This window comes from Harmonia axyridis, chromosome 2 (assembly GCF_914767665.1).
Source record: "Harmonia axyridis chromosome 2, icHarAxyr1.1, whole genome shotgun sequence".
Taxonomy (NCBI): domain Eukaryota; kingdom Metazoa; phylum Arthropoda; class Insecta; order Coleoptera; family Coccinellidae; genus Harmonia; species Harmonia axyridis.
This window is the reverse complement of record NC_059502.1, coordinates 41,667,428-41,692,610: the sequence shown is the minus strand read 5'-3', so window position 1 is coordinate 41,692,610 and position 25,183 is coordinate 41,667,428.

The following is a 25,183-nucleotide window of genomic DNA, read 5'->3' as shown; positions in this document are numbered from 1 at the left end:
TCAAATTTCTCCTAAACTATGGGGACTACGGAAAATCGGTGAGCAGAGTTGGTATTGGCAGTTCATGGTTATTGTGTTACTGTTTCTTGAAAATGATGTAACATGTCTTTGAAATAAATACCAATTATTATTATTCGAATCCCACTCTCGCCTGACAATATTTGAGTCGAAAAATTTTCTCGAATTTTCTCGAATTTTTCTTACCCCGGACCTTAAAAAATTGTAAAAAATTGAAAGTTCCTTCTTGGTAATAATATACCTCTTTTTCTATTGATCTGGTCATGTAGATCACGAAAGTTTTTATTTGAGCAGTCTGCGACGAATAGTTTAGGAGATATAACGATTTTTATAGAGAGATTGAATTTTCTCGAATTTTCCTTACCCCGGACCTTGAAAAATTGTAAAAAATCAAAAGATCTTTCTTGGTAATAAAATACCTCTTTTTCTATTGATCTGTTCACGTAGATCACGAAAGTTTTTATTTGAGGGGTCTGCGACGAATAGTTTAGGAGATATAACGATTTTTGTAGAGAGATTGAATTTTCTCGAATTTTCCTTACCCCAAACCTTAAAAAATTGTGAAAAATTAAAAGTTCCTTCTTGGTGATAATATACCTCTTTTTCTATTGATCTGTTCACGTAGTTCACGAAGATCACGAAAGTTTTTATTTGAGGGGTCTGCGACGAATAGTTTAGGAGATATAACGATTTTTGTAGAGAGATTGAATTTTCTCGAATTTTCCTTACCCCGGACCTTAAAAAATTGTAAAAAATTGAAAGTTCCTTCTTGGTGATAATATACCTCTTTTTCTATTGATCTGTTCACGTAGATCACGAAAGTTTTTATATGAGGTGTCTGCGACGAATAGTTTAGGAGATATAACGATTTTCATAGAGAGATTGAATTTTTACGGTTTTTTCCAAAAATTTCGACTTCAAATTTCTCCTAAACTATGGGGACTACGGAAAATCGGTGAGCAGAGTTGGTATTGGCAGTTCATGGTTATTCGAATCCCACTCTCGCCTGACAATATTTGAGTCGAAAATTTTTCTCGAATTTTCTCGAATTTTTTTTACCCCGGACCTTAAAAAATTGTAAAAAATTGAAAGTTCCTTCTTGGTAATAATATACCTCTTTTTCTATTGATCTGTTCACGTAGATCACGAAAGTTTTTATTTGAGGGGTCTGCGACGAATAGTTTAGGAGATATAACGATTTTTGTAGAGAGATTGAATTTTCTCGAATTTTCCTTACCCCGGACCTTAAAAAATTGTGAAAAATTAAAAGTTCCTTCTTGGTGATAATATACCTTTTTTTCTATTGATCTGTTCACGTAGTTCACGAAGATCACGAAAGTTTTTATTTGAGGGGTCTGCGACGAATAGTTTAGGAGATATAACGATTTTTGTAGAGAGATTGAATTTTCTCGAATTTTCCTTACCCCGGACCTTGAAAAATTGTAAAAAATCAAAAGATCTTTCTTGGTAATAAAATACCTCTTTTTCTATTGATCTGTTCACGTAGATCACGAAAGTTTTTATTTGAGGGGTCTGCGACGAATAGTTTAGGAGATATAACGATTTTTATAGAGAGATTGAATTTTTACGGTTTTTTCCAAAAATTTCGACTTCAAATTTCTCCTAAACTATGGGGACTACGGAAAATCGGTGAGCAGAGTTGGTATTGGCAGTTCATGGTTATTCGAATCCCACTCTCGCCTGACAATATTTGAGTCGAAAATTTTTCTCGAATTTTCTCGAATTTTTTTTACCCCGGACCTTAAAAAATTGTAAAAAATTGAAAGTTCCTTCTTGGTGATAATATACCTCTTTTTCTATTGATCTGGTCATGTAGATCACGAAAGTTTTCATTTGAGCAATCTGCGACGAATAGTTTAGGAGATATAACGATTTTTATAGAGAGATTGAATTTTCTCGAATTTTCCTTACCCCGGACCTTGAAAAATTGTAAAAAATCAAAAGATCTTTCTCGGTAATAAAATACCTCTTTTTCTATTGATCTGTTCACGTAGTTCACGAAGATCACGAAAGTTTTTCTTTGAGGGGTCTGCGACGAATAGTTTAGGAGATATAACGATTTTTGTAGAGAGATTGAATTTTCTCGAATTTTCCTTACCCCGGACCTTAAAAAATTGTAAAAAATTAAAAGTTCCTTCTTGGTAATAATATACCTCTTTTTCTATTGATCTGGTCATGTAGATCACGAAAGTTTTTATTTGAGCAGTCCGCGACGAATAGTTTAGGAGATATAACGATTTTTATAGAGAGATTGAATTTTCTCGAATTTTCCTTACCCCGGACCTTAAAAAATTGTAAAAAATCAAAAGATCTTTCTTGGTAATAAAATACCTCTTTTTCTATTGATCTGTTCACGTAGATCACGAAAGTTTTTATTTGAGGGGTCTGCGACGAATAGTTTAGGAGATATAACGATTTTTGTTGAGAGATTGAGTTTTCTCGAATTTTCCTTACCCCGGACCTTAAAAAATTGTAAAAAATTAAAAGTTCCTTCTTGGTGATAATATACCTCTTTTTCTATTGATCTGTTCACGTAGTTCACGAAGATCACGAAAGTTTTTATTTGAGGGGTCTGCGACGAATAGTTTAGGAGATATAACGATTTTTGTAGAGAGATTGAATTTTCTCGAATTTTCCTTACCCCGGACCATAAAAAATTGTAAAAAATTAAAAGTTCCTTCTTGGTGATAATATACCTCTTTTTCTATTGATGTGTTCACGTAGATCACGAAAGTTTTTATATGAGGGGTCTGCAACGAATAGTTTAGGAGATGTAACGATTTTTATAGAGAGATTGAATTTTTACGGTTTTTTCCAAAAATTTCGACTTCAAATTTCTCCTAAACTATGGGGACTACGGAAAATCGGTGAGCAGAGTTGGTATTGGCAGTTCATGGTTATTCGAATCCCACTCTCGCCTGACAATATTTGAGTTGAAAAATTTTCTCGAATTTTCTCGAATTTTTCTTACCCCGGACCTTAAAAAATTGTAAAAAATTGAAAGTTCCTTCTTGGTAATAATATACCTCTTTTTCTATTGATCTGGTCATGTAGATCACGAAAGTTTTTATTTGAGCAGTCTGCGACGAATAGTTTAGGAGATATAACGATTTTTGTAGAGAGATTGAATTTTCTCGAATTTTCCTCACCTCGGACCTTAAAAAATTGTGAAAAATTAAAAGTTCCTTCTTGGTGATAATATAACTCTTTTTCTATTGATCTGTTCACGTAGTTCACGAAGATCACGAAAGTTTTTATTTGAGGGGTCTGCGACGAATAGTTTAGGAGATATAACGATTTTTGTAGAGAGATTGAATTTTCTCGAATTTTCCTTACCCCGGACCTTAAAAAATTGTAAAAAATTAAAAGTTCCTTCTTGGTGATAATATACCTCTTTTTCTATTGATCTGTTCACGTAGTTCACGAAGATCACGAAAGTTTTTATTTGAGGGGTCTGCGACGAATAGTTTAGGAGATATAACGATTTTTGTAGAGAGATTGAATTTTGTCGAATTTTCCTTACCCCGGACCTTGAAAAATTGTAAAAAATTAAAAGATCTTTCTTGGTAATAAAATACCTCTTTTTCTATTGATCTGGTCACGTAGATCACGAAAGTTTTTATTTGAGGGGTTTGCAACGAATTGTTTAGGAGATATAAGGATTTTTGTAGAGAGATTGAATTTTTACGGTTTTTTCCAAAAATTTCGAATTCAAATTCCTCCTGAACTATGGGGACTACGGAAAATCGGTGAGCAGAGTTGGTATTGGTAGTTCATGGTTATTCGAATCCCACTCTCGCCTGACAATATTTGAGTCGAAAAATTTTCTCGAATTTTCTCGAATTTTCTGGAATTTTCTTACCCCGGACCTTAAAAAATTGTAAAAAATTGAAAGTTCCTTCTTGGTAATAATATACCTCTTTTTCTATTGATCTGGTCATGTAGATCACGAAAGTTTTTATTTGAGCAGTCCGCGACGAATAGTTTAGGAGATATAACGATTTTTATAGAGAGATTGAATTTTCTCGAATTTTCCTTACCCCGGACCTTGAAAAATTGTAAAAAATCAAAAGATCTTTCTTGGTAATAAAATACCTCTTTTTCTATTGATCTGTTCACGTAGATCACGAAAGTTTTTATTTGAGGGGTCTGCGACGAATAGTTTAGGAGATATAACGATTTTTGTAGAGAGATTGAATTTTCTCGAATTTTCCTTACCCCGGACCTTAAAAAATTGTAAAAAATCAAAAGTTCCTTCTTGGTGATAATATACCTCTTTTTCTATTGATCTGTTCACGTAGTTCACGAAGATCACGAAAGTTTTTATTTGAGGGGTCTGCGACGAATAGTTTAGGAGATATAACGATTTTTGTAGAGAGATTGAATTTTGTCGAATTTTCCTTACCCCGGACCTTGAAAAATTGTAAAAAATTAAAAGATCTTTCTTGGTAATAAAATACCTCTTTTTCTATTGATCTGTTCACGTAGATCACGAAAGTTTTTATTTGAGGGGTCTGCGACGAAAAGTTTAGGAGATATAACGATTTTTGTAGAGAGATTGAATTTTCTCGAATTTTCCTTACCCCGGACCTTAAAAAATTGTAAAAAATTAAAAGTTCCTTCTTGGTGATAATATACCTCTTTTTCTATTGATCTGGTCACGTAGATCACGAAAGTTTTTATTTGAGGGGTTTGCAACGAATTGTTTAGGAGATATAAGGATTTTTGTAGAGAGATTGAATTTTTACGGTTTTTTCCAAAAATTTCGAATTCAAATTCCTCCTGAACTATGGGGACTACGGAAAATCGGTGAGCAGAGTTGGTATTGGCAGTTCATGGTTATTCGAATCCCACTCTCGCCTGACAATATTTGAGTCGAAAAATTTTCTCGAATTTTCTCGAATTTTCTCGAATTTTCTCGAATTTTTCTTACCCCGGACCTTAAAAAATTGTAAAAAATTGAAAGTTCCTTCTTGGTAATAATATACCTCTTTTTCTATTGATCTGGTCATGTAGATCACGAAAGTTTTTATTTGAGCAGTCCGCGACGAATAGTTTAGGAGATATAACGATTTTTGTAGAGAGATTGAATTTTCTCGAATTTTCCTTACCCCGGACCTTAAAAAATTGTAAAAAATCAAAAGTTCCTTCTTGGTGATAATATACCTCTTTTTCTATTGATCTGTTCACGTAGATCACGAAAGTTTTTATATGAGGTGTCTGCGACGAATAGTTTAGGAGATATAACGATTTTTATAGAGAGATTGAATTTTTATGGTTTTTTCCAAAAATTTCGACTTCAAATTTCTCCTAAACTATGGGGACTACGGAAAATCGGTGAGCAGAGTTGGTATTGGCAGTTCATGGTTATTCGAATCCCACTCTCGCCTGACAATATTTGAGTCGAAAAATTTTCTCGAATTTTCTCGAATTTTTCTTACCCCGGACCTTAAAAAATTGTAAAAAATTGAAAGTTCCTTCTTGGTAATAATATACCTCTTTTTCTATTGATCTGTTCACGTAGATCACGAAAGTTTTTATTTGAGGGGTCTGCGACGAATAGTTTAGGAGATATAACGATTTTTGTAGAGAGATTGAATTTTCTCGAATTTTCCTTACCCCGGACCTTAAAAAATTGTAAAAAATTAAAAGTTCCTTCTTGGTGATAATATACCTCTTTTTCTATTGATCTGTTCACGTAGTTCACGAAGATCACGAAAGTTTTTATTTGAGGGGTCTCGAATTTTCCTTACCCCGGACCTTAAAAAATTGTAAAAAATTAAAAGTTCCTTCTTGGTGATAATATACCTCTTTTTCTATTGATCTGTTCACGTAGTTCACGAAGATCACGAAAGTTTTTATTTGAGGGGTCTGCGACGAATAGTTTAGGAGATATAACGATTTTTGTAGAGAGATTGAATTTTCTCGAATTTTCCTTACCCCGGACCTTAAAAAATTGTAAAAAATTAAAAGTTCCTTCTTGGTGATAATATACCTCTTTTTCTATTGATCTGTTCACGTAGTTCACGAAGATCACGAAAGTTTTTATTTGAGGGGTCTGCGACGAATAGTTTAGGAGATATAACGATTTTTGTAGAGAGATTGAATTTTGTCGAATTTTCCTTACCCCGGACCTTGAAAAATTGTAAAAAATTAAAAGATCTTTCTTGGTAATAAAATACCTCTTTTTCTATTGATCTGTTCACGTAGATCACGAAAGTTTTTATTTGAGGGGTCTGCGACGAAAAGTTTAGGAGATATAACGATTTTTGTAGAGAGATTGAATTTTCTCGAATTTTCCTTACCCCGGACCTTAAAAAATTGTAAAAAATTAAAAGTTCCTTCTTGGTGATAATATACCTCTTTTTCTATTGATCTGGTCACGTAGATCACGAAAGTTTTTATTTGAGGGGTTTGCAACGAATTGTTTAGGAGATATAAGGATTTTTGTAGAGAGATTGAATTTTTACGGTTTTTTCCAAAAATTTCGACTTCAAATTTCTCCTAAACTATGGGGACTACGGAAAATCGGTGAGCAGAGTTGGTATTGGCAGTTCATGGTTATTCGAATCCCACTCTCGCCTGACAATATTTGAGTCGAAAAATTTTCTCGAATTTTCTCGAATTTTTCTTACCCCGGACCTTAAAAAATTGTAAAAAATTGAAAGTTCCTTCTTGGTAATAATATACCTCTTTTTCTATTGATCTGGTCATGTAGATCACGAAAGTTTTTATTTGAGCAGTCCGCGACGAATAGTTTAGGAGATATAACGATTTTTGTAGAGAGATTGAATTTTCTCGAATTTTCCTTACCCCGGACCTTAAAAAATTGTAAAAAATCAAAAGTTCCTTCTTGGTGATAATATACCTCTTTTTCTATTGATCTGTTCACGTAGATCACGAAAGTTTTTATATGAGGTGTCTGCGACGAATAGTTTAGGAGATATAACGATTTTTATAGAGAGATTGAATTTTTATGGTTTTTTCCAAAAATTTCGACTTCAAATTTCTCCTAAACTATGGGGACTACGGAAAATCGGTGAGCAGAGTTGGTATTGGCAGTTCATGGTTATTCGAATCCCACTCTCGCCTGACAATATTTGAGTCGAAAAATTTTCTCGAATTTTCTCGAATTTTTCTTACCCCGGACCTTAAAAAATTGTAAAAAATTGAAAGTTCCTTCTTGGTAATAAAATACCTCTTTTTCTATTGATCTGTTCACGTAGATCACGAAAGTTTTTATTTGAGGGGTCTGCGACGAATAGTTTAGGAGATATAACGATTTTTGTAGAGAGATTGAATTTTCTCGAATTTTCCTTACCTCGGACCTTAAAAAATTGTAAAAAATTAAAAGTTCCTTCTTGGTGATAATATACCTCTTTTTCTATTGATCTGTTCACGTAGTTCACGAAGATCACGAAAGTTTTTATTTGAGGGGTCTGCGACGAATAGTTTAGGAGATATAACGATTTTTGTAGAGAGATTGAATTTTCTCGAATTTTCCTTACCCCGGACCTTAAAAAATTGTAAAAAATTAAAAGTTCCTTCTTGGTGATAATATACCTCTTTTTCTATTGATCTGTTCACGTAGTTCACGAAGATCACGAAAGTTTTTATTTGAGGGGTCTGCGACGAATAGTTTAGGAGATATAACGATTTTTGTAGAGAGATTGAATTTTCTCGAATTTTCCTTACCCCGGACCTTAAAAAATTGTAAAAAATTAAAAGTTCCTTCTTGGTGATAATATACCTCTTTTTCTATTGATCTGTTCACGTAGTTCACGAAGATCACGAAAGTTTTTATTTGAGGGGTCTGCGACGAATAGTTTAGGAGATATAACGATTTTTGTAGAGAGATTGAATTTTGTCGAATTTTCCTTACCCCGGACCTTGAAAAATTGTAAAAAATTAAAAGATCTTTCTTGGTAATAAAATACCTCTTTTTCTATTGATCTGTTCACGTAGATCACGAAAGTTTTTATTTGAGGGGTCTGCGACGAAAAGTTTAGGAGATATAACGATTTTTGTAGAGAGATTGAATTTTCTCGAATTTTCCTTACCCCGGACCTTAAAAAATTGTAAAAAATTAAAAGTTCCTTCTTGGTGATAATATACCTCTTTTTCTATTGATCTGGTCACGTAGATCACGAAAGTTTTTATTTGAGGGGTTTGCAACGAATTGTTTAGGAGATATAAGGATTTTTGTAGAGAGATTGAATTTTTACGGTTTTTTCCAAAAATTTCGACTTCAAATTTCTCCTAAACTATGGGGACTACGGAAAATCGGTGAGCAGAGTTGGTATTGGCAGTTCATGGTTATTCGAATCCCACTCTCGCCTGACAATATTTGAGTCGAAAAATTTTCTCGAATTTTCTCGAATTTTTCTTACCCCGGACCTTAAAAAATTGTAAAAAATTGAAAGTTCCTTCTTGTTAATAATATACCTCTTTTTCTATTGATCTGGTCATGTAGATCACGAAAGTTTTTATTTGAGCAGTCCGCGACGAATAGTTTAGGAGATATAACGATTTTTATAGAGAGATTGAATTTTCTCGAATTTTCCTTACCCCGGACCTTGAAAAATTTTTAAAAATCAAAAGATCTTTCTTGGTAATAAAATACCTCTTTTTCTATTGATCTGTTCACGTAGATCACGAAAGTTTTTATTTGAGGGGTCTGCGACGAATAGTTTAGGAGATATAACGATTTTTGTAGAGAGATTGAATTTTCTCGAATTTTCCTTACCCCGGACCTTAAAAAATTGTAAAAAATTAAAAGTTCCTTCTTGGTGATAATATACCTCTTTTTCTATTGATCTGTTCACGTAGATCACGAAAGTTTTTATATGAGGTGTCTGCGACGAATAGTTTAGGAGATATAACGATTTTTATAGAGAGATTGAATTTTTATGGTTTTTTCCAAAAATTTCGACTTCAAATTTCTCCTAAACTATGGGGACTACGGAAAATCGGTGAGCAGAGTTGGTATTGGCAGTTCATGGTTATTCGAATCCCACTCTCGCCTGACAATATTTGAGTCGAAAAATTTTCTCGAATTTTCTCGAATTTTTCTTACCCCGGACCTTAAAAAATTGTAAAAAATTGAAAGTTCCTTCTTGGTAATAAAATACCTCTTTTTCTATTGATCTGTTCACGTAGATCACGAAAGTTTTTATTTGAGGGGTCTGCGACGAATAGTTTAGGAGATATAACGATTTTTGTAGAGAGATTGAATTTTCTCGAATTTTCCTTACCCCGGACCTTAAAAAATTGTAAAAAATTAAAAGTTCCTTCTTGGTGATAATATACCTCTTTTTCTATTGATCTGTTCACGTAGTTCACGAAGATCACGAAAGTTTTTATTTGAGGGGTCTGCGACGAATAGTTTAGGAGATATAACGATTTTTGTAGAGAAATTGAATTTTCTCGAATTTTCCTTACCCCGGACCTTAAAAAATTGTAAAAAATTAAAAGTTCCTTCTTGGTGATAATATACCTCTTTTTCTATTGATCTGTTCACGTAGTTCACGAAGATCACGAAAGTTTTTATTTGAGGGGTCTGCGACGAATAGTTTAGGAGATATAACGATTTTTGTAGAGAGATTGAATTTTGTCGAATTTTCCTTACCCCGGACCTTGAAAAATTGTAAAAAATTAAAAGATCTTTCTTGGTAATAAAATACCTCTTTTTCTATTGATCTGTTCACGTAGATCACGAAAGTTTTTATTTGAGGGGTCTGCGACGAAAAGTTTAGGAGATATAACGATTTTTGTAGAGAGATTGAATTTTCTCGAATTTTCCTTACCCCGGACCTTAAAAAATTGTAAAAAATTAAAAGTTCCTTCTTGGTGATAATATACCTCTTTTTCTATTGATCTGGTCACGTAGATCACGAAAGTTTTTATTTGAGGGGTTTGCAACGAATAGTTTAGGAGATATAACGATTTTTGTAGAGAGATTGAATTTTTACGGTTTTTTCCAAAAATTTCGAATTCAAATTCCTCCTGAACTATGGGGACTACGGAAAATCGGTGAGCAGAGTTGGTATTGGCAGTTCATGGTTATTCGAATCCCACTCTCGCCTGACAATATTTGAGTCGAAAAATTTTCTCGAATTTTCTCGAATTTTTCTTACCCCGGACCTTAAAAAATTGTAAAAAATTGAAAGTTCCTTCTTGGTAATAATATACCTCTTTTTCTATTGATCTGGTCATGTAGATCACGAAAGTTTTTATTTGAGCAGTCCGCGACGAATAGTTTAGGAGATATAACGATTTTTATAGAGAGATTGAATTTTCTCGAATTTTCCTTACCCCGGACCTTGAAAAATTGTAAAAAATCAAAAGATCTTTCTTGGTAATAAAATACCTCTTTTTCTATTGATCTGTTCACGTAGATCACGAAAGTTTTTATTTGAGGGGTCTGCGACGAATAGTTTAGGAGATATAACGATTTTTGTAGAGAGATTGTTTTTTCTCGAATTTTCCTTACCCCGGACCTTAAAAAATTGTAAAAAATTAAAAGTTCCTTCTTGGTGATAATATACCTCTTTTTCTATTGATCTGTTCACGTAGTTCACGAAGATCACGAAAGTTTTTATTTGAGGGGTCTGCGACGAATAGTTTAGGAGATATAACGATTTTTGTAGAGAGATTGAATTTTCTCGAATTTTCCTTACCCCGGACCTTGAAAAATTGTAAAAAATTAAAAGTTCCTTCTTGGTAATAATATACCTCTTTTTCTATTGATCTGGTCACGTAGATCACGAAAGTTTTTATTTGAGGGGTATGCGACGAATAGTTTAGGAGATATAACGATTTTTGTAGAGAGATTGAATTTTTACGGTTTTTTCCAAAAATTTCGAATTCAAATTTCTCCTAAACTATGGGGACTACGGAAAATCGGTAAGCAGAGTTGGTGTTGGCAGTTCATGGTTATTCGAATCCCACTCTCGCCTGACAATGTTTGAGTCGAAAAATTTTCTCGAATTTTCTCGAATTTTCCTTACCCCGGACCTTAAAAATTGTAAAAAATTAAAAGTTCCTTCTTGGTAATAATATACCTCTTTTTCTATTGATCTGGTCATGAAGATCACGAAAGTTTTTATTTGAGGAGTCTGCGACGAATAGTTTAGGAGATATAACGATTTTTATAGAGAGATTGAATTTTCTCGAATTTTCCTTACCCCGGACCTTGAAAAATTGTAAAAAATTAAAAGATCTTTCTTGGTAATAAAATACCCCTTTTTCTATTGATCTGTTCACGTAGATCACGAAAGTTTTTATTTGAGGGGTCTGCGACGAAAAGTTTAGGAGATATAACGATTTTTGTAGAGAGATTGAATTTTCTCGAATTTTCCTTACCCCGGACCTTAAAAAATTGTAAAAAATTAAAAGTTCCTTCTTGGTGATAATATACCTCTTTTTCTATTGATGTGTTCACGTAGATCACGAAAGTTTTTATATGAGGGGTCTGCGACGAATAGTTTAGGAGATGTAACGATTTTTATAGAGAGATTGAATTTTTACGGTTTTTTCCAAAAATTTCGACTTCAAATTTCTCCTAAACTATGGGGACTACGGAAAATCGGTGAGCAGAGTTGGTATTGGCAGTTCATGGTTATTCGAATCCCACTCTCGCCTGACAATATTTGAGTCGAAAAATTTTCTCGAATTTTCTCGAATTTTTCTTACCCCGGACCTTAAAAAATTGTAAAAAATTGAAAGTTCCTTCTTGGTAATAATATACCTCTTTTTCTATTGATCTGGTCATGTAGATCACGAAAGTTTTTATTTGAGCAGTCCGCGACGAATAGTTTAGGAGATATAACGATTTTTATAGAGAGATTGAATTTTCTCGAATTTTCCTTACCCCGGACCTTGAAAAATTGTAAAAAATCAAAAGATCTTTCTTGGTAATAAAATACCTCTTTTTCTATTGATCTGTTCACGTAGATCACGAAAGTTTTTATTTGAGGGGTCTGCGACGAATAGTTTAGGAGATATAACGATTTTTGTAGAGAGATTGAATTTTCTCGAATTTTCCTTACCCCGGACCTTAAAAAATTGTAAAAAATTAAAAGTTCCTTCTTGGTGATAATATACCTCTTTTTCTATTGATGTGTTCACGTAGATCACGAAAGTTTTTATATGAGGGGTCTGCGACGAATAGTTTAGGAGATGTAACGATTTTTATAGAGAGATTGAATTTTTACGGTTTTTTCCAAAAATTTCGACTTCAAATTTCTCCTAAACTATGGGGACTACGGAAAATCGGTGAGCAGAGTTGGTATTGGCAGTTCATGGTTATTCGAATCCCACTCTCGCCTGACAATATTTGAGTCGAAAAATTTTCTCGAATTTTTCTTACCCCGGACCTTAAAAAATTGTAAAAAATTGAAAGTTCCTTCTTGGTAATAATATACCTCTTTTTCTATTGATCTGGTCATGTAGATCACGAAAGTTTTTATTTGAGCAGTCCGCGACGAATAGTTTAGGAGATATAACGATTTTTATAGAGAGATTGAATTTTCTCGAATTTTCCTTACCCCGGACCTTGAAAAATTGTAAAAAATCAAAAGATCTTTCTTGGTAATAAAATACCTCTTTTTCTATTGATCTGTTCACGTAGATCACGAAAGTTTTTATTTGAGGGGTCTGCGACGAATAGTTTAGGAGATATAACGATTTTTCTAGAGAGATTGAATTTTCTCGAATTTTCCTTACCCCGGACCTTAAAAAATTGTAAAAAATTAAAAGTTCCTTCTTGGTGATAATATACCTCTTTTTCTATTGATCTGTTCACGTAGATCACGAAAGTTTTTATATGAGGTGTCTGCGACGAATAGTTTAGGAGATATAACGATTTTTATAGAGAGATTGAATTTTTATGGTTTTTTCCAAAAATTTCGACTTCAAATTTCTCCTAAACTATGGGGACTACGGAAAATCGGTGAGCAGAGTTGGTATTGGCAGTTCATGGTTATTCGAATCCCACTCTCGCCTGACAATATTTGAGTCGAAAAATTTTCTCGAATTTTCTCGAATTTTTCTTACCCCGGACCTTAAAAAATTGTAAAAAATTGAAAGTTCCTTCTTGGTAATAAAATACCTCTTTTTCTATTGATCTGTTCACGTAGATCACGAAAGTTTTTATTTGAGGGGTCTGCGACGAATAGTTTAGGAGATATAACGATTTTTGTAGAGAGATTGAATTTTCTCGAATTTTCCTTACCCCGGACCTTAAAAAATTGTAAAAAATTAAAAGTTCCTTCTTGGTGATAATATACCTCTTTTTCTATTGATCTGTTCACGTAGTTCACGAAGATCACGAAAGTTTTTATTTGAGGGGTCTGCGACGAATAGTTTAGGAGATATAACGATTTTTGTAGAGAGATTGAATTTTGTCGAATTTTCCTTACCCCGGACCTTGAAAAATTGTAAAAAATTAAAAGATCTTTCTTGGTAATAAAATACCTCTTTTTCTATTGATCTGTTCACGTAGATCACGAAAGTTTTTATTTGAGGGGTCTGCGACGAAAAGTTTAGGAGATATAACGATTTTTGTAGAGAGATTGAATTTTCTCGAATTTTCCTTACCCCGGACCTTAAAAAATTGTAAAAAATTAAAAGTTCCTTCTTGGTGATAATATACCTCTTTTTCTATTGATCTGGTCACGTAGATCACGAAAGTTTTTATTTGAGGGGTTTGCAACGAATTGTTTAGGAGATATAAGGATTTTTGTAGAGAGATTGAATTTTTACGGTTTTTTCCAAAAATTTCGAATTCAAATTCCTCCTGAACTATGGGGACTACGGAAAATCGGTGAGCAGAGTTGGTATTGGCAGTTCATGGTTATTCGAATCCCACTCTCGCCTGACAATATTTGAGTCGAAAAATTTTCTCGAATTTTCTCGAATTTTCCCGAATTTTTCTTACCCCGGACCTTAAAAAATTGTAAAAAATTGAAAGTTCCTTCTTGGTAATAATATACCTCTTTTTCTATTGATCTGGTCATGTAGATCACGAAAGTTTTTATTTGAGCAGTCCGCGACGAATAGTTTAGGAGATATAACGATTTTTATAGAGAGATTGAATTTTCTCGAATTTTCCTTACCCCGGACCTTGAAAAATTGTAAAAAATCAAAAGATCTTTCTTGGTAATAAAATACCTCTTTTTCTATTGATCTGTTCACGTAGATCACGAAAGTTTTTATTTGAGGGGTCTGCGACGAATAGTTTAGGAGATATAACGATTTTTGTAGAGAGATTGTTTTTTCTCGAATTTTCCTTACCCCGGACCTTAAAAAATTGTAAAAAATTAAAAGTTCCTTCTTGGTGATAATATACCTCTTTTTCTATTGATCTGTTCACGTAGTTCACGAAGATCACGAAAGTTTTTATTTGAGGGGTCTGCGACGAATAGTTTAGGAGATATAACGATTTTTGTAGAGAGATTGAATTTTCTCGAATTTTCCTTACCCCGGACTTTAAAAAATCGTAAAAAATTAAAAGTTCCTTCTTGGTAATAATATACCTCTTTTTCTATTGATCTGGTCTGTAGATCACGAAAGTTTTTATTTGAGGGGTATGCGACGAATAGTTTAGGAGATATAACGATTTTTGTAGAGAGATTGAATTTTTACGGTTTTTTCCAAAAATTTCGAATTCAAATTTCTCCTAAACTATGGGGACTACGGAAAATCGGTAAGCAGAGTTGGTGTTGGCAGTTCATGGTTATTCGAATCCCACTCTCGCCTGACAATATTTGAATTTTCTCGAATTTTCCTTACCCCGGACCTTAAAAAATTGTAAAAAATTAAAAGTTCCTTCTTGGTAATAAAATACCTCTTTTTCTATTGATCTGTTCACGTAGATCACGAAAGTTTTTATTTGAGGGGTCTGCGACGAAAAGTTTAGGAGATATAACGATTTTTGTAGAGAGAATGAATTTTCTCGAATTTTCCTTACCCCGGACCTTAAAAAATTGTAAAAAATTAAAAGTTCCTTCTTGGTGATAATATACCTCTTTTTCTATTGATGTGTTCACGTAGATCATGAAAGTTTTTATATGAGGGGTCTGCGACGAATAGTTTAGGAGATGTAACGATTTTTATAGAGAGATTGAATTTTTACGGTTTTTTCCAAAAATTTCGAATTCAAATTCCTCCTGAACTATGGGGACTACGGAAAATCGGTGAGCAGAGTTGGTATTGGCAGTTCATGGTTATTCGAATCCCACTCTCGCCTGAAAATATTTGAGTCGAAAAATTTTCTCGAATTTTCTCGAATTTTTCTTACCCCGGACCTTAAAAAATTGTAAAAAATTGAAAGTTCCTTCTTGGTAATAATATACCTCTTTTTCTATTGATCTGGTCATGTAGATCACGAAAGTTTTTATTTGAGCAGTCCGCGACGAATAGTTTAGGAGATATAACGATTTTTATAGAGAGATTGAATTTTCTCGAATTTTCCTTACCCCGGACCTTGAAAAATTGTAAAAAATCAAAAGATCTTTCTTGGTAATAAAATACCTCTTTTTCTATTGATCTGTTCACGTAGATCACGAAAGTTTTTATTTGAGGTGTCTGCGACGAATAGTTTAGGAGATATAACGATTTTTGTAGAGAGATTGAATTTTCTCGAATTTTCCTTACCCCGGACCTTAAAAAAATGTAAAAAATTAAAAGTTCCTTCTTGGTGATAATATACCTCTTTTTCTATTGATCTGTTCACGTAGTTCACGAAGATCACGAAAGTTTTTATTTGAGGGGTCTGCGACGAATAGTTTAGGAGATATAACGATTTTTGTAGAGAGATTGAATTTTCTCGAATTTTCCTTACCCCGGACCTTGAAAAATTGTAAAAAATTAAAAGTTCCTTCTTGGTAATAATATACCTCTTTTTCTATTGAACTGGTCACGTAGATCACGAAAGTTTTTATTTGAGGGGTATGCGACGAATAGTTTAGGAGATATAACGATTTTTGTAGAGAGATTGAATTTTTACGGTTTTTTCCAAAAATTTCGAATTCAAATTTCTCCTAAACTATGGGGACTACGGAAAATCGGTAAGCAGAGTTGGTGTTGGCAGTTCATGGTTATTCGAATCCCACTCTCGCCTGACAATGTTTGAGTCGAAAAATTTTCTCGAATTTTCTCGAATTTTCCTTACCCCGGACCTTAAAGATTGTAAAAAATTAAAAGTTCCTTCTTGGTAATAATATACCTCTTTTTCTATTGATCTGGTCATGAAGATCACGAAAGTTTTTATTTGAGGAGTCTGCGACGAATAGTTTAGGAGATATAACGATTTTTATAGAGAGATTGAATTTTCTCGAATTTTCCTTACCCCGGACCTTGAAAAATTGTAAAAAATTAAAAGATCTTTCTTGGTAATAAAATACCTCTTTTTCTATTGATCTGTTCACGTAGATCACGAAAGTTTTTATTTGAGGGGTCTGCGACGAAAAGTTTAGGAGATATAACGATTTTTGTAGAGAGATTGAATTTTCTCGAATTTTCCTTACCCCGGACCTTAAAAAATTGTAAAAAATTAAAAGTTCCTTCTTGGTGATAATATACCTCTTTTTCTATTGATGTGTTCACGTAGATCACGAAAGTTTTTATATGAGGGGTCTGCGACGAATAGTTTAGGAGATGTAACGATTTTTATAGAGAGATTGAATTTTTACGGTTTTTTCCAAAAATTTCGACTTCAAATTTCTCCTAAACTATGGGGACTACGGAAAATCGGTGAGCAGAGTTGGTATTGGCAGTTCATGGTTATTCGAATCCCACTCTCGCCTGACAATATTTGAGTCGAAAAATTTTCTCGAATTTTCTCGAATTTTTCTTACCCCGGACCTTAAAAAATTGTAAAAAATTGAAAGTTCCTTCTTGGTAATAATATACCTCTTTTTCTATTGATCTGGTCATGTAGATCACGAAAGTTTTTATTTGAGCAGTCCGCGACGAATAGTTTAGGAGATATAACGATTTTTATAGAGAGATTGAATTTTCTCGAATTTTCCTTACCCCGGACCTTGAAAAATTGTAAAAAATCAAAAGATCTTTCTTGGTAATAAAATACCTCTTTTTCTATTGATCTGTTCACGTAGATCACGAAAGTTTTTATTTGAGGGGTCTGCGACGAATAGTTTAGGAGATATAACGATTTTTGTAGAGAGATTGAATTTTCTCGAATTTTCCTTACCCCGGACCTTAAAAAATTGTAAAAAATTAAAAGTTCCTTCTTGGTGATAATATACCTCTTTTTCTATAGATCTGTTCACGTAGATCACGAAAGTTTTTATATGAGGTGTCTGCGACGAATAGTTTAGGAGATATAACGATTTTTATAGAGAGATTGAATTTTTATGGTTTTTTCCAAAAATTTCGACTTCAAATTTCTCCTAAACTATGGGGACTACGGAAAATCGGTGAGCAGAGTTGGTATTGGCAGTTCATGGTTATTCGAATCCCACTCTCGCCTGACAATATTTGAGTCGAAAAATTTTCTCGAATTTTCTCGAATTTCTCTTACCCCGGACCTTAAAAAATTGTAAAAAATTGAAAGTTCCTTCTTGGTAATAATATACCTCTTTTTCTATTGATCTGGTCATGTAGATCACGAAAGTTTTTATTTGAGCAGTCCGCGACGAATAGTTTAGGAGATAAAACGATTTTTATAGAGAGATTGAATTTTCTCGAATTTTCCTTACCCCGGACCTTGAAAAATTGTAAAAAATCAAAAGATCTTTCTTGGTAATAAAATACCTCTTTTTCTATTGATCTGTTCACGTAGATCACGAAAGTTTTTATTTGAGGGGTCTGCGACGAATAGTTTAGGAGATATAACGATTTTTGTAGAGAGATTGAATTTTCTCGAATTTTCCTTACCCCGGACCTTAAAAAAATGTAAAAAATTAAAAGTTCCTTCTTGGTGATAATATACCTCTTTTTCTATTGATCTGTTCACGTAGTTCACGAAGATCACGAAAGTTTTTATTTGAGGGGTCTGCGACGAATAGTTTAGGAGATATAACGATTTTTGTAGAGAGATTGAATTTTCTCGAATTTTCCTTACCCCGGACCTTGAAAAATTGTAAAAAATTAAAAGTTCCTTCTTGGTAATAATATACCTCTTTTTCTATTGATCTGGTCACGTAGATCACGAAAGTTTTTATTTGAGGGGTATGCGACGAATAGTTTAGGAGATATAACGATTTTTGTAGAGAGATTGAATTTTTACCGTTTTTTCCAAAAATTTCGAATTCAAATTTCTCCTAAACTATGGGGACTACGGAAAATCGGTAAGCAGAGTTGGTGTTGGCAGTTCATGGTTATTCGAATCCCACTCTCGCCTGACAATGTTTGAGTCGAAAAATTTTCTCGAATTTTCTCGAATTTTCCTTACCCCGGACCTTAAAAATTGTAAAAAATTAAAAGTTCCTTCTTGGTAATAATATACCTCTTTTTCTATTGATCTGGTCATGAAGATCACGAAAGTTTTTATTTGAGGAGTCTGCGACGAATAGTTTAGGAGATATAACGATTTTTATAGAGAGATTGAATTTTCTCGAATTTTCCTTACCCCGGACCTTGAAAAATTGTAAAAAATTAAAAGATCTTTCTTGGTAATAAAATACCTCTTTTTCTATTGATCTGTTCACGTAGATCACGAAAGTTTTTATTTGAGGGGTCTGCGACGAAAAGTTTAGGAGTTATAACGATTTTTGTAGAGAGATTGAATTTTCTCGAATTTTCCTTACCCCGGACCTTAAAAAATTGTAAAAAATTAAAAGTTCCTTCTTGGTGATAATATACCTCTTTTTCTATTGATGTGTTCACGTAGATCACGAAAGTTTTTATATGAGGGGTCTGCGACGAATAGTTTAGGAGATGTAACGATTTTTATAGAGAGATTGAATTTTTACGGTTTTTTCCAAAAATTTCGACTTCAAATTTCTCCTAAACTATGGGGACTACGGAAAATCGGTGAGCAGAGTTGGTATTGGCAGTTCATGGTTATTCGAATCCCACTCTCGCCTGACAATATTTGAGTCGAAAAATTTTCTCGAATTTTCTAGAATTTTTCTTACCCCGGACCTTAAAAAATTGTAAAAAATTGAAAGTTCCTTCTTGGTAATAATATACCTCTTTTTCTATTGATCTGGTCATGTTGATCACGAAAGTTTTTATTTGAGCAGTCCGCGACGAATAGTTTAGGAGATATAACGATTTTTATAGAGAGATTGAATTTTCTCGAATTTTCCTTACCCCGGACCTTGAAAAATTGTAAAAAATCAAAAGATCTTTCTTGGTAATAAAATACCTCTTTTTCTATTGATCTGTTCACGTAGATCACGAAAGTTTTTATTTGAGGGGTCTGCGACGAATAGTTTAGGAGATATAACGATTTTTGTAGAGAGATTGAATTTTCTCGAATTTTCCTTACCCCGGACCTTAAAAAATTGTAAAAAATTAAAAGTTCCTTCTTGGTGATAATATACCTCTTTTTCTATAGATCTGTTCACGTAGATCACGAAAGTTTTTATATGAGGTGTCTGCGACGAATAGTTTAGGAGATATAACGATTTTTATAGAGAGATTGAATTTTTATGGTTTTTTCCAAAAATTTCGAATTCAAATTTCTCCTAAACTATGGGGACTACGGAAAATCGGTGAGCAGAGTTGGTATTGGCAGTTCATGGTTATTCGAATCCCACTCTCGCCTGACAATATTTGAGTCGAAAAATTTTCTCGAATTTTCTCGAATTTTTCTTACCCCGGACCTTAAAAAATTGTAAAAAATTGAAAGTTCCTTCTTGGTAATAATATACCTCTTTTTCTATTGATCTGGTCATGTAGATCACGAAAGTTTTTATTCGAGCAGTCCGCGACGAATAGTTTAGGAGATATAACGATTTTTGTAGAGAGATTGAATTTTCTCGAATTTTCCTTACCCCGGACCTTAAAAAATTGTAAAAAATTAAAAGTTCCTTCTTGGTGATAATATACCTCTTTTTCTATTGATCTGTTCACGTAGTTCACGAAGATCACGAAAGTTTTTATTTGAGGGGTCTGCGACGAATAGTTTAGGAGATATAACGATTTTTGTAGAGAGATTGAATTTTCTCGAATTTTCCTTACCCCGGACCTTAAAAAATTGTAAAAAATTAAAAGTTCCTTCTTGGTGATAATATACCTCTTTTTCTATAGATCTGTTCACGTAGATCACGAAAGTTTTTATATGAGGTGTCTGCGACGAATAGTTTAGGAGATATAACGATTTTTATAGAGAGATTGAATTTTTATGGTTTTTTCCAAAAATTTCGAATTCAAATTTCTCCTAAACTATGGGGACTACGGAAAATCGGTGAGCAGAGTTGGTATTGGCAGTTCATGGTTATTCGAATCCCACTCTCGCCTGACAATATTTGAGTCGAAAAATTTTCTCGAATTTTCTCGAATTTTTCTTACCCCGGACCTTAAAAAATTGTAAAAAATTGAAAGTTCCTTCTTGGTAATAATATACCTCTTTTTCTATTGATCTGGTCATGTAGATCACGAAAGTTTTTATTTGAGCAGTCCGCGACGAATAGTTTAGGAGATATAACGATTTTTATAGAGAGATTGAATTTTCTCGAATTTTCCTTACCCCGGACCTTGAAAAATTGTAAAAAATCAAAAGATCTTTCTTGGTAATAAAATACCTCTTTTTCTATTGATCTGTTCACGTAGATCACGAAAGTTTTTATTTGAGGGGTCTGCGACGAATAGTTTAGGAGATATAACGATTTTTGTAGAGAGATTGAATTTTCTCGAATTTTCCTTACCCCGGACCTTAAAAAATTGTAAAAAATTAAAAGTTCCTTCTTGGTGATAATATACCTCTTTTTCTATTGATCTGTTCACGTAGTTCACGAAGATCACGAAAGTTTTTATTTGAGGGGTCTGCGACGAATAGTTTAGGAGATATAACGATTTTTGTAGAGAGATTGAATTTTCTCGAATTTTCCTTACCCCGGACCTTAAAAAATTGTAAAAAATTAAAAGTTCCTTCTTGGTGATAATATACCTCTTTTTCTATTGATCTGTTCACGTAGTTCACGAAGATCACGAAAGTTTTTATTTGAGGGGTCTGCGACGAATAGTTTAGGAGATATAACGATTTTTGTAGAGAGATTGAATTTTGTCGAATTTTCCTTACCCCGGACCTTGAAAAATTGTAAAAAATTAAAAGATCTTTCTTGGTAATAAAATACCTCTTTTTCTATTGATCTGTTCACGTAGATCACGAAAGTTTTTATTTGAGGGGTCTGCGACGAAAAGTTTAGGAGATATAACGATTTTTGTAGAGAGATTGAATTTTCTCGAATTTTCCTTACCCCGGACCTTAAAAAATTGTAAAAAATTAAAAGTTCCTTCTTGGTGATAATATACCTCTTTTTCTATTGATCTGGTCATGTTGATCACGAAAGTTTTTATTTGAGCAGTCCGCGACGAATAGTTTAGGAGATATAACGATTTTTATAGAGAGATTGAATTTTCTCGAATTTTCCTTACCCCGGACCTTGAAAAATTGTAAAAAATCAAAAGATCTTTCTTGGTAATAAAATACCTCTTTTTCTATTGATCTGTTCACGTAGATCACGAAAGTTTTTATTTGAGGGGTCTGCGACGAATAGTTTAGGAGATATAACGATTTTTGTAGAGAGATTGAATTTTCTCGAATTTTCCTTACCCCGGACCTTAAAAAATTGTAAAAAATTAAAAGTTCCTTCTTGGTGATAATATACCTCTTTTTCTATTGATCTGTTCACGTAGTTCACGAAGATCACGAAAGTTTTTATTTGAGGGGTCTGCGACGAATAGTTTAGGAGATATAACGATTTTTGTAGAGAGATTGAATTTTCTCGAATTTTCCTTACCCCGGACCTTAAAAAATTGTAAAAAATTAAAACTTCCTTCTTGGTGATAATATACCTCTTTTTCTATTGATCTGTTCACGTAGATCACGAAAGTTTTTATATGAGGTGTCTGCGACGAATAGTTTAGGAGATATAACGATTTTTGTAGAGAGATTGATTTTTCTCGAATTTTCCTTACCCCGGACCTTAAAAAATTGTAAAAAATTAAAAGTTCCTTCTTGGTGATAATATACCTCTTTTTCTATTGATCTGTTCACGTAGTTCACGAAGACCACGAAAGTTTTTATTTGAGGGGTCTGCGACGAATAGTTTAGGAGATATAACGATTTTTGTAGAGAGATTGAATTTTCTCGAATTTTCCTTACCCCGGACCTTGAAAAATTGTAAAAAATTAAAAGTTCCTTCTTGGTAATAATATACCTCTTTTTCTATTGATCTGGTCACGTAGATCACGAAAGTTTTTATTTGAGGGGTATGCGACGAATAGTTTAGGAGATATAACGATTTTTGTAGAGAGATTGAATTTTTACGGTTTTTTCCAAAAATTTCGAATTCAAATTCCTCCTGAACTATGGGGACTACGGAAAATCGGTGAGCAGAGTTGGTATTGGCAGTTCATGGTTATTCGAATCCCACTCTCGCCTGACAATATATGAGTCGAAAAATTTTCTCGAATTTTCTCGAATTTTTCTTACCCCGGACCTTAAAAAATTGTAAAAAATTGAAAGTTCCTTCTTGGTAATAATATACCTCTTTTTCTATTGATCTGGTCATGTAGATCATGAAAGTTTTTATTTGAGCAGTCCGCGACGAATAGTTTAGGAGATATAACGATTTTTATAGAGAGATTGAATTTTCTCGAATTTTCCTTACCCCGGACCTTGAAAAATTGTAAAAAATCAAAAGATCTTTCTTGGTAATAAAATACCTCTTTTTCTATTGATCTGTTCACGTAGATCACGAAAGTTTTTATTTGAGGGGTCTGCGACGAATAGTTTAGGAGATATAACGATTTTTGTAGAGAGATTGTTTTTTCTCGAAATTTTCCTTACCCCGGACCTTAAAAAATTGTAAAAAATTAAAAGTTCCTTCTTGGTGATAATATACCTCTTTTTCTATTGATCTGTTCACGTAGTTCACGAAGATCACGAAAGTTTTTATTTGAGGGGTCTGCGAAGAATAGTTTAGGAGATATAACGATTTTTGTAGAGAGATTGAATTTTCTCGAATTTTCCTTACCCCGGACTTTAAAAAATCGTAAAAAATTAAAAGTTCCTTCTTGGTAATAATATACCTCTTTTTCTATTGATCTGGTCTGTAGATCACGAAAGTTTTTATTTGAGGGGTATGCGACGAATAGTTTAGGAGATATAACGATTTTTGTAGAGAGATTGAATTTTTACGGTTTTTTCCAAAAATTTCGAATTCAAATTTCTCCTAAACTATGGGGACTACGGAAAATCGGTAAGCAGAGTTGGTGTTGGCAGTTCATGGTTATTCGAATCCCACTCTCGCCTGACAATATTTGAGTCGAAAAATTTTCTCGAATTTTCTCGAATTTTCCTTACCCCGGACCTTAAAAAATTGTAAAAAATTAAAAGTTCCTTCTTGGTAATAATATACCTCTTTTTCTATTGATCTGGTCATGAAGATCACGAAAGTTTTTATTTGAGGAGTCTGCGACGAATAGTTTAGGAGATATAACGATTTTTATAGAGAGATTGAATTTTCTCGAATTTTCCTTACCCCGGACCTTGAAAAATTGTAAAAAATTAAAAGATCTTTCTTGGTAATAAAATACCTCTTTTTCTATTGATCTGTTCACGTAGATCACGAAAGTTTTTATTTGAGGGGTCTGCGACGAAAAGTTTAGGAGATATAACGATTTTTGTAGAGAGAATGAATTTTCTCGAATTTTCCTTACCCCGGACCTTAAAAAATTGTAAAAAATTAAAAGTTCCTTCTTGGTGATAATATACTCTTTTTCTATTGATGTGTTCACGTAGATCACGAAAGTTTTTATATGAGGGGTCTGCGACGAATAGTTTAGGAGATGTAACGATTTTTATAGAGAGATTGAATTTTTACGGTTTTTTCCAAAAATTTCGACTTCAAATTTCTCCTAAACTATGGGGACTACGGAAAATCGGTGAGCAGAGTTGGTATTGGCAGTTCATGGTTATTCGAATCCCACTCTCGCCTGACAATATTTGAGTCGAAAAATTTTCTCGAATTTTCTCGAATTTTTCTTACCCCGGACCTTAAAAAATTGTAAAAAATTGAAAGTTCCTTCTTGGTAATAATATACCTCTTTTTCTATTGATCTGGTCATGTAGATCACGAAAGTTTTCATTTGAGCAATCTGCGACGAATAGTTTAGGAGATATAACGATTTTTGTAGAGAGATTGAATTTTCTCGAATTTTCCTTACCCCGGACCTTGAAAAATTGTAAAAAATCAAAAGATCTTTCTTGGTAATAAAATACCTCTTTTTCTATTGATCTGTTCACGTAGATCACGAAAGTTTTTATTTGAGGGGTCTGCGACGAATAGTTTAGGAGATATAACGATTTTTGTAGAGAGATTGAATTTTCTCGAATTTTCCTTACCCCGGACCTTAAAAAATTGTAAAAAATTAAAAGTTCCTTCTTGGTGATAATATACCTCTTTTTCTATTGATCTGTTCACGTAGTTCACGAAGATCACGAAAGTTTTTATTTGAGGGGTCTGCGACGAATAGTTTAGGAGATATAACGATTTTTGTAGAGAGATTGAATTTTCTCGAATTTTCCTTACCCCGGACCTTAAAAAATTGTAAAAAATTAAAAGTTCCTTCTTGGTGATAATATACCTCTTTTTCTATTGATCTGTTCACGTAGATCACGAAAGTTTTTATATGAGGTGTCTGCGACGAATAGTTTAGGAGATATAACGATTTATGTAGAGAGATTGATTTTTCTCGAATTTTCCTTACCCCGGACCTTAAAAAATTGTAAAAAATTAAAAGTTCCTTCTTGGTGATAATATACCTCTTTTTCTATTGATCTGTTCACGTAGTTCACGAAGACCACGAAAGTTTTTATTTGAGGGGTCTGCCACGAATAGTTTAGGAGATATAACGATTTTTGTAGAGAGATTGAATTTTCTCGAATTTTCCTTACCCCGGACCTTGAAAAATTGTAAAAAATTAATAGTTCCTTCTTGGTGAT